The following is a 10,245-nucleotide window of genomic DNA, read 5'->3' as shown; positions in this document are numbered from 1 at the left end:
CTGTCCAGGTTGCCCAGGTGACAGTGCTGAGGGCTCTTAATGAGAACCCCTGGTCTGCTAAACACTAGCCAAGGATCCTTTCTTCCTTTCATTTTTTTCATTTAACAAACGTTTGTTGAGAGCCTAGCCTGTCTGTTGAGACCTAGGAGTACCCCAGGGAACCTGACATACAGTCCCTGAATCAGGGAGTTTGCAGAGCAATGGGAAATACCACAGGAAGACCCGGGTTGCATGTGGCCTGAAGCTTAAACATTTGAAAAGCCCCCTTTAGGAAAAAGAATACAAAATTAGGAATATAAAATTAGGAACAGGGCCTTGGAAGGAGCAAGGGAAGGGCCCTGAAATTTAAACTGTATTAGCTTTGCTGTAACTCTGCCTTTGGTGAAAACCAACAAGTAGACCAGCACTAACAACAACGTGTATTCAGGGCTGATGGGGGAGCGTTTCTCTGGGAAGAAGTGCTGTCTAAGCTGAGACCCACAGGATGGGGCAGGGAGCCCTGGCAGAGGGAATAACTGGGTGCAGGACTCAGGTCAGGAAATGGAGCTGGCGTGGTTTTCAGGGAGTGAAGAGGGAAATGTCCATTCTCGTTCCTTCACTAGACCTCAGGCCTCAGCGACCCTCCCACAGCGCAGGGCCCTGAAGGGGCCACAGCCTGGAGGTTAACAGGATGTCATCCCGGGCAGGGCTTCCACCTTTCCTCCAAGCTCCCTGGGGGATCTCCGGTCCCAGAAGAGGGCTCCCGTGCTTGGTTCCTGCACCCCACCAACAAAGGCCTGCCTCGGCTAGGCCTGGCTTGACTCTCCTGGTTAGGTTGTTTGCATTTGCAAGAATAAAACAATCCAGAAAAGCTTCCTTTGTTAGAAGTTAACGACAGAAGTGCAACAGGTTCAGAGAAAGAAAAGATAAGGGAGGGGAAGGGAAAAAAAGCAGACAAAGACTGACTTTTATAAGAAAATCCTTCAGTGAGATAAGAATTTGAGAGATAGCTATCCTCACCCAGAGGGGGGTGCAGGTAGTGCCCCCCAACCCTCCACCACCACCCCATCCCAGGAAAAGCAATCAGCAGGGTGCCCAGTAGCTCTAAGTTCCTCAGGGGGCAAAGGGCATGTTTAGTGCCTTCCCCGCTGGACCAGGATGCAAATGTGCCCCAGCCAGCACTCCTTCGTTAACTACCACCCACACCGCCCAGGCCAGTTAGGCAGCTGAGGGTGGGTAGAACGGCCTCCATGCAACCCACCAGCTGGAGCAGCAGCCTTTGCCTTGCAGGGCAATGAGGCGTCCTCATTGAGGAGACTCAGTTTCCAGGGAAATGGGAGAAGAGCCACCCACCAGTGACTTGATCATACTCAGATAGAGGGGGTAAGGTTGGTCTTGTGGGAGGCCCCATCTAGGGAGCCAGGTTCTGCTCTGGGCCCTGATCCTGTGTCCACTTGAGTCCCTACCCTTCTCTGAGTTCCAGTTACTCTCCTCTGTAAAATGGGGGATGATAATATTTGCTTTGAACTTGTGGTTGAGAAGTGAGTAGTAAAGGAGGGATAGACATAAAATCTTCCTTAGAAGTTCAAAGTACAGAACAGTATTATTATACATCTGATGCTTGCGCCTGGTGACTCACTTTCACCCCACACTGTCCTGCAGCATCTCCCAGGTCACCTGGAGGGAGGACCTTGACCAAGTTCACTTGTGGGTTGAGAACTTCCCCCCACCAGGAAACAACAGGTGTCTCCCACCACGTCACAACTTTCACCAAAGATAAGGGCAACTTGGCATGTTAATGGGCAGAGACAGGGAGGGGCTGGAAGACGCTGTCCTCTCTAGACACTGTAGCCCAGCACACTGCTTTCTCCTGTTTCTTGACCTTTATCTTGACTCGCACCTGCACCTGTATCTCTCTTCACAACTGTAGAGTCTTTGTAGCTCTTTTTAACACATAAGATAGGGAAAGAATGAGGATAATGAAGAATGGATCAAATTTGTACTATAGGTTAACCCAAATGTCATCCTAATCTCCAGCCAAGGGGAAAGGACCAAGTGGGAAACAGCTCTTTGCTCACCAAAAGCCATGCTCCCCTCACCCTCCTGGCACTTGACCAGACTGTTTCCCGTGCAGCTACATGTGGCCATGTGACTAAGTCCTAGCCAATAGGATGTGAGCAACCTGGCCCATAAATACGTTTCTGGCTCCATGATCCTTCATGTTCTTTTCTCTTTATGGATGGGTCCATTGGCTACAATCCCCAGGGTGACTATGGAAGCCTGAGAGGAACAGGGCCACCCCTCTGGCCTATTCACCCACTCAATACCGTTAGGTGAGAAAACATAAACGTCTCTTGTGTTTGAGCTTTTATATATTAGAGGCTGTATCTCCGATAGAGCAGTTAGCCTACCCTAATTCAAACAGAGCAATATAGCCCACAAGTCCTGCCATCTCCAGGAAGCCCGTGCTGATCTCTTCCTTCTTTGCACCATCTATACCTCTATCAAATGCTACCTTATGTTGCTTTCTGATCATTTCACAGGAACGTAAGCTAAAATTTAAACTAGGGACTCATGTCTTCCTTTTTTATTTTATGCCATGCCTAGCAAAGAGATGCTTAATAGTTTTGGATTAAATCTTTTCTTCCTTCTGTGCACTTAGTGGGAAGTTCCTCTACCAGGAATGCCATTTCTCTTTCTTTCTGATACTTTACCCCATGTCCGCGCCCACTTTCCATCTCTCTTTCTCCACGGGGGCTTCCCTTACCACTCTAGGCCGTAGTGATCTTTCCTTCCTTAAAGTGTACGGAACCTATGGTCACTCACCTGACATTTTCATCGAGAAAACGTTTGCATTATTGTCTTAGCGTTCTGCAGTGTAATTAATGATGCATTTAAGAGATGGGCAGAGGAAGAGAAGAACAAAAGAAACTGGAAAGGAGAAGCCGAGGAGGCAGGGAGAACATTTTGGAGAGCTCAGATGTCACGTGAACCAGGGGAAGAGAGCATTTTAAGGACGGAGGGGGAACAGCATCCCATGCTGCCGAGAGAGTGGCCAAGCGAGGTGTTCACTCCAAAACTGGGCTTAGCGGGGTGGAGGTGACTCGTCCCCTCCATGAGAGAGGGCTCAGTGAGCCTCATGGCATGGGCTGAGGAGGGAGTGGATTGTAAGAAAATAGACAACGTGAGACTAGGTAATGCTTAACTTTAGGGAGGGAGGAGAAGAGGTTTGAGAGGTAGCTGGCGAGAGATGTGTGGTGACGAAAATATTTTTTAGGATGGGTGAGACTTACTGATGGGAAGGAATGGTGGAGAGGGAGAGGTTGAAGGCGAGGAGTGAGGTGTCATCAGCAGTGAAGTCCCTGAAACGGAGGGGTGGGTAATGGATCCAGGGCACAGGTGGGGGCCTAAGCTGGAGGGACCCGCTTCCGTGACAACCGGTGGGATGGAGAAGTGACACTCATCCTTTCTTCCTTCCTAGGTGGTTGTTGGGTTAAGTGGCAAAGTTAGGTCAGCCCCCAGATGATGGCTTCTGTGTTTTTCGTAAAAGGAAACCAAGTGGGCTTCCCTGGTGGCGCAGTGGTTGAGAGTCCGCCTGCCGATGCAGGGGATGCGGGTTCCTGCCCGGGTCCGGGAGGATCCCGCATGCCGCAGAGCGGCTGGGCCCGTGAGCCATGTACACTGGGCTTGCGCGTCCGGAGCCTGTGCTCCGCAACGGGAGAGGCCACAACAGTGAGAGGCCCGCGTACCACAAAAAAAAAAAAAAAAAAAAAAGGAAACCAAGTTATCTGCTGGAATGAGGGGAGCAACCTCTGAGGGGACCCCAATCCTCTGCCACTCCCAGTGCTTCCCATTCTGAATGCGACTCCTCCAGCAGGGTTCCTTGGCCATTTCTCACAACCCTCACCTCAGCTTTGGGAACTGACCAGCCGTCTTAAATCAAGAAAAAAGCAGGGTTGGTGTCTGTGGCCCACAGGGAGGCCCTTTGAGTTCTAACTCCTCAAAAACCTGGACCGCAACTCTTTCATTTCTGTTTTTCCTGGACCCAGCATGGATTTAACTGGCAAACGGATGGCTTATTGCTCTAATGCAATGATAGGAACATAATTCTTCACTTTAAGAAGCCTAGTTGTTGAAAAAAAAAAAAAAAGAACATTATTCACAGTATTTTCATACTGCAGGTGCTTGCTGACTGCATCTGTCCCCTGCTCCCGATGGGCATGTGGGTATAGCCAATGGTCCCATGCCAGGTGGTCTGCCCCTTGACCTCAGCTTTTAAAGAAATCCTAGAGCTCCCAGAGTTTGGAGCCCCAGTCCGCGGACACAAGAGTTAGCAGAGGCGGTCAGAGCGCCGGAAAAACCGGGCTGGGCGCGCTCGCGTCCGCCAGAGGGCGCTGTCGGCTCGCGGAGTCCGGCGCAGTGGCCGCAGGCCCCGAGGTGCCCTCGCGACGCCGCCCAGCAGCCCCAGTGACTTATCACTACAGCCCCTGGTTGCCTTGGAGCGGAGCGAGCCAACCATCGCCAAGGCGCTCATCTGGGCAAGGACGGGAGAGGCTAAAAGATTCGTGACACTCTTATTTCACAGGGCCATCCTTGTGACGAATATTTATAGAGCGCCAACTTGTACCTACCATGTCCAAGGTACTGGGGAGCAGGTATGGAGATGAGTCATATTTCAGAGAAGGGGCAGAGTTAAGACAGGTACCAAATAAGAGACTTATAGCTGACTGGGCAATAAGAAGTGAGGAGGAGGTGGTAGGGGAGTTCAGGGAGGACGATGCATAGCTTCAGCTGGGGGAATAAGGACCGGGCCCACGGAAGATTTGGGCCTTAAAGGAGAGAAGGAATTGCCACCCTGCATCACATGTTGGTTGTAACAAAACCTGTGAATTTAACCTGTTCTGGTTTTACATTTGTTATAACTACATGATCCTTATTGGTAACGAGAAGCAATGTTCCCTGCCCTGGAGCCCCAGCTCCTTGATCCTGAAAAGTAAATTAGAAGTAGAAATGGATTAATCAAATGTCCAGAACTTGTTAGAGATCTATAACCTGATCTGAACAGTCAGATCAGTCATTCTGCTAATTGATAAGATATCCACGGGGAGCCTCGGGAAACAGCTGCTATACTTGGTGCAGGTATCATAAAACCATCTGCCGAAAACACATCTGATTGGTGTTAGGAGAGAAGAGGTAAAAATAGAGAAGTTGAGGAACAATAAAGTCCTTTTGTTTTCAGGAAGACCTCTAGCAATATCATAGTCCCCCGAGAATTATTGTAAGTCTATAATATTGTATTTCACCCAGGCCAGTTAAACTTGAAACCAATACATTAAAACTAACCTGAACCTTAGATTTACAGAAATTTTGTTTCCGAGGTATTAAAATGGAACTGGGGTTATTATCATTACATGGCATTGCATTGGTTCCAGCAGGACAATGTAGAAAAAAAGTGAACTTAAACTAGTAAGTGCAAGCATTGGTTTTGACCTCTAAATAGTGTTTTGGTTATTATGATTATTTTTTTCAATTTTCTTGTGTGGCAAGTCAGTTAACCTCTCTAGAACTGAGTTTCCTCATTTAATAGATGAATATAATAAGAATTAAGGATATAGGCCAGGTAATCTCTCAAATCCTGCAGAGTGAAACAAACAAGTTTTAGTTCTATTGAGTCCAAATGCCTCCTTAGTGCTCATTTGGTTCTGAAGTCGCTTTTGAAGGACCTGCAGGTCCTGTGAAGTTAGACATATTGAGGGAAGGGGAAGAGGAGCTTAGGTGGTTGCTAGTCTGACACTTGGTAGGACTCTCCAGTCACCGGAAGTCTTCTGTATGCCGTGGCCCAGGGCCATTGGACATCAAACAGTCCCACTCTGATTGTGATAGCTGCTCTCCCTAAATGACTATAGCTCTTTCTGACGGTGCCATTTATCTGCCATTTACTATGTGCTATCTTGAATTATCTCTAGGCACCAGTTATCTGAAGACAGGGTCTAGGGCAGTCTTCAGTGCTATTCACCAAACAGTCCAGGCTCCTCCCCTCTGCGGGTAGGAGAGCTTCCCAGCCCCCTCATGTCTGGGGAAGGGAGGCCACGTGACTCGTTCTAGCCAACAACTAGTGAGCAGAAATGGAGGTTAGCACTTCCGGTGGGCTATTGAATTGCCTGAGTAAGACCTTCTAGAGGTCCTTTTGCTCTCTGCCTGTGACCAGCTATGTTCCAGAAAGTGAGAATGACGTGAATGAGTGAGAATGATGCTGATACGGAGGCAGACCTGCAGCCAACCCTGCCATGGACTTTCAGCAGTGTGAGAAGAGATCTCTTGTTATTTTTAGACCTTGAGATTTGGGGACTGTTTATTAGAGCAGCATGAACTGGCCCATCCCAACTAATAAAGGGTCACTGTGTGTCATCATCTTCATTTCCTCAGTGCTCTAGATGACATGGCACTCAATACCGACTGCTAAATATATGAATGACTGCCTGAATTGATCTTTCTGTCTCCCCCACTGGAGTAGGAATCATCCACGTATCTGTTTGTTCTCCTAGAACACCTGCCCCAGTATTCTGAACATAGCAGGTACTCAGTAAAGACGGATGGGTTAATTCATAGATTTAAAAGTCCCAAGATGCAGCCCAACATCACAGCCAAAGAAGATGTGGTATGTGATACTATTTTCCATATGGCACCTGAGAGAGTGGGGCTCAGGGTCAAAGGAACTGAGGAGGGAGGGGCGCCAGGCCCTTTCCTGTCCACATCCACCTTTAAGCTCTATGGAGTTACCTCTGATCCCTCCATCTCTCTGCACGGTGGGAATGAAGCCTGGTCTCTGGGTCATTGCAACAGAGTTTAGAGCAGAGACAGGGCCCAAATAAGCAGACATGGCAGGCCAGATATGGGCCAGAAACAGGAGGGTAGGCCTAGGGCGGGGTTAGAATTGGGGTTGGAACTAAGGTGGGGACTGAGCCAGGGCAGGGTCAACAAAACTCTGCAAGGTTTTCTACTGTTGTGCTCCTGCATATTCCATCACAGGGCCCAGGTGGTTGAACTCTGTTTCACGGAGCGTGTGTGGAATGTATGAGAGACCCTGACCAGGCAGACCTTTGCAGAAGCCATTAACATCCTGTAAACGGCGACAACCAGCAGAGCAACAAGGCCATGAATCTGAACGCGCTAGTCTAAGGTTCTGGCGTCCCTCCCTGCTTGCTTTTACCCAGCTCAACAATATCCACAGACCGTTCCGTTTTTGATCAGATGGAGTGTAAAGCATCCTCAGACTTGGAGCTTCTGTTTCTCCGACAGCCTGTGTTTGGGGTGAGTCTTCTGGAGAAAAATTACAGCAGAGGAAAGGATCCATCCAGTTATGCTGCTTCTCCACTTTACAGGGATCCTTGTCTCTCATGGAGGAAGTTCAGACTTCCTTTGCAGGCTCTACAAGGCCTTAATTATTAAGTCCAACCTACCTCACCTCCTCTTACCTCACAGGCCAGGTACACCGGTCCCTTACTCATCCCAAACAGCCATGCTCTTACCTACCTGTGCTTTATACACTCTGTTCCCGTTGCCTCCAATGCCCTTTCCTCTCCTCTTTGCCTCTGAAGGAATTCCTGTTGAAAAGCCTAGGCCTGCCGGGTGATGCCTTCCCAGGCAGCCCCAGGCAAAGGGCTGATCCTTCTTCCGTGCTCTCCCAGAGGCTGGTGCAGCCCTCCGTGGGCTACTATCACACTGCCCTGGGGACTCTTGCTCCATCAGCCTTTTTCCATAAGCCTTAATTTTAAAAGGAGAAGGTCACCATCCTGATCATTTTTGTCAAATTCTTCTATCACTTTTCTTCCCTTCCTCTTCCCTCTCCCAAAGATCACAATACAACTAGGCCATAGTCGGAATCCAAAGGGTGTTTTACTGAATGTCTATACCCATGGCTGTCCTGTCTTTCAAGACTATACAGGGGCCAAGAGAAGGATGAAGTAGGCAGTAATTATTGACTGGAATTGTACATTGTAAAACTTCTGCCCTGCAAGGGCTTGTTTTTCTTTTCACATGAAATCTGGAGCAGAGGGTCATTTTAGACCCACTGCCCCTACTCCTCAGGTAAATTTAAGGGTTTCCCCCTAAAGAGGCTCACGTCTGGCATCTCCATGGTGCCCCTGGAGGATACATATTTTCATTCAGCCAAGTTTGAGAGGAGGATGGTGAGAGATTTATTTAGAAATAAGGATGTAATAAGGGCAGGAAATTTAGCAATGTTTGTATGTAGACAGCCAGCATTCTCCCTTTTTATTTAAATACTCTTCCAACACAAAACAGAAAGTTTGTTTGGCCAAGTTTTTTAGTTACCCCACTTTCCTCCACCCCCAGACAGAAAGACTTGTAATTGAAAGGAAAGGTCACCCTGGGATCGGCTGCATCTGAGGACTGCAGGCTGATTTATTCACACGGTGTAACAAACATTCTGCTAAGAGGCGGATGCTGCCTTCCTGTAACCTTACCCAGGTCCAAGGAAATGGGATTAGAAACGTGTAGCTTATTGGTTTTAACAACGCCTGGTCACTGGGATGGCAACAGACCCTATTTAATATCATTGGGGTTCTTGCCTGGGGAGGTGGGGGGAATCTAATATCATGCCAAAAGTTCAAGTTTAGTGTGTCTTTAATTCTAAACGTATTTCCTGTTGAACACATAGAAGAGGAGGGATTTTGACCAATGTCCTTCAATCCCTGTACTTCTCTGTTTGCAGGTAAGATAGGACTCACCCAGAGAAAGAGTAGAGAGAAGGTGTGAAACACTCAAGAATCCCTAACTTCACGAAATCTGTGCCTTTCTCCACCGCCCCAAAGGGCTGGGGCTGGTGTGGGGCAAGTGAAGCCCTCATCTCAGACACAAAATTTCAGGGGTGCCAATAAACTCAGTAATACAAAGACTATTTTAATGCAATATTTTAAATTATTCAAAATTTGGATATTATGTTCACCCTGGAATTCTACATTCGTTTTGATTTTTTTAAAAAAAATATTGCATTAAAATATTATTTGTCTTGATGGCCGAGTTTGTTGGTAGGCCTTCAATTTTGCCTCTTTGTCAGGCATCGTAGTCATCTCTCTCTAGCTCTTGCTCTGCTCCCAAATGCATTTTTAAAACATAAGCCCTATTTGCCATTCTCGCCCATCACATGCCCCATGAAGGGGGAAACATGTTTAGTAAGAACAGAATGATGGCAGTAAGAAACAAGGTGGAAAAAGTTATGATGATCAAAGAAATAAAGTTAAACAGCAACGAGATATCCCACCTGTGCTTTGTCAAACGGGCAGATTTTTAAATATGCCTCCAGTTGGTGGGAGTGGCTCTGGAAGGCACAACTTTTATATCTTGACATTTTACATGTGAGTGGTCTCAATTGTCCTTAAGACTGCTTGGTAGCTCTCTCTCTACCCCGCTGCTCCATCCAACAGGGCGGGCTTCGAGAAATTACTTCGAAGTTCAGGAGAGCGCGGTGGCTGCAGGCCTTCGGAGAGGATCTGCCTGGGGCTTTTCGGATCATTTTTGCGACCTGCGTGCTGCACTTGGTATCCTGTTGTTCCAGGGGCCGGCCTTCTTCTTCGCCTTTAAGCCTTTTTAAGCCTTTAAGCCACAATGATAACCTTTTTTCCACTGAGAAAAAGTGATCGAGAGGTGGGTTTCAAATTTTGGCCGACACTAACCAGACTCGAGAGATAAACACTCAGCTTACCACGATTCCTACAAACTCCCTGACTTGACTTGGCACACGGGGCAGGGCCGAGGTTTTCTTTTTCCGTTTGCACAACCCCCCGGCTCGCAGGTTGCGGAGATGACCTCTTCCCAGCGCTGTCCTTCTGCTGTTCCAGCCTGGGCCGCCACCGGGACCTCCGCGCTCTCCGCCCCGGCCTCCCAGGTTCGTGTCCCCAGGCGCGAGGCCGTCCCTCGCCGGGCCGCCTTCCCAGTCCTCGGCTCCCCGCGGAGGAAATTCTTCCCCAGCAGCCCAGGGCTCGCCTCACGTGATCAGCAGCCGCCGCGGCTTCCAGCGAGAGTTTAAAGGTTACAGAGGAAATTAGCACGGACACAGACCCTCGCCCCTCGGAGGACGCACCCCGTTTACGCGCATCTGGGACGGCCGCTGTCAGCGCGCTGATCAGAGCCCAGAAGGGCACAGGCAAGGTCCAGAGTAAATATGAAGTCACTTCGTAAAATATAAACAAACACACAAACCGAGCCAGGGTGCTACTAAGCTTTCACTTGTCAACAAGTTTCTCG

The sequence above is a fragment of the Delphinus delphis genome, chromosome 12 (assembly GCF_949987515.2).
Source record: "Delphinus delphis chromosome 12, mDelDel1.2, whole genome shotgun sequence".
Taxonomy (NCBI): domain Eukaryota; kingdom Metazoa; phylum Chordata; class Mammalia; order Artiodactyla; family Delphinidae; genus Delphinus; species Delphinus delphis.
The sequence above is the reverse complement of the archived record's forward strand: the minus strand, read 5'-3'. Positions refer to the sequence as shown.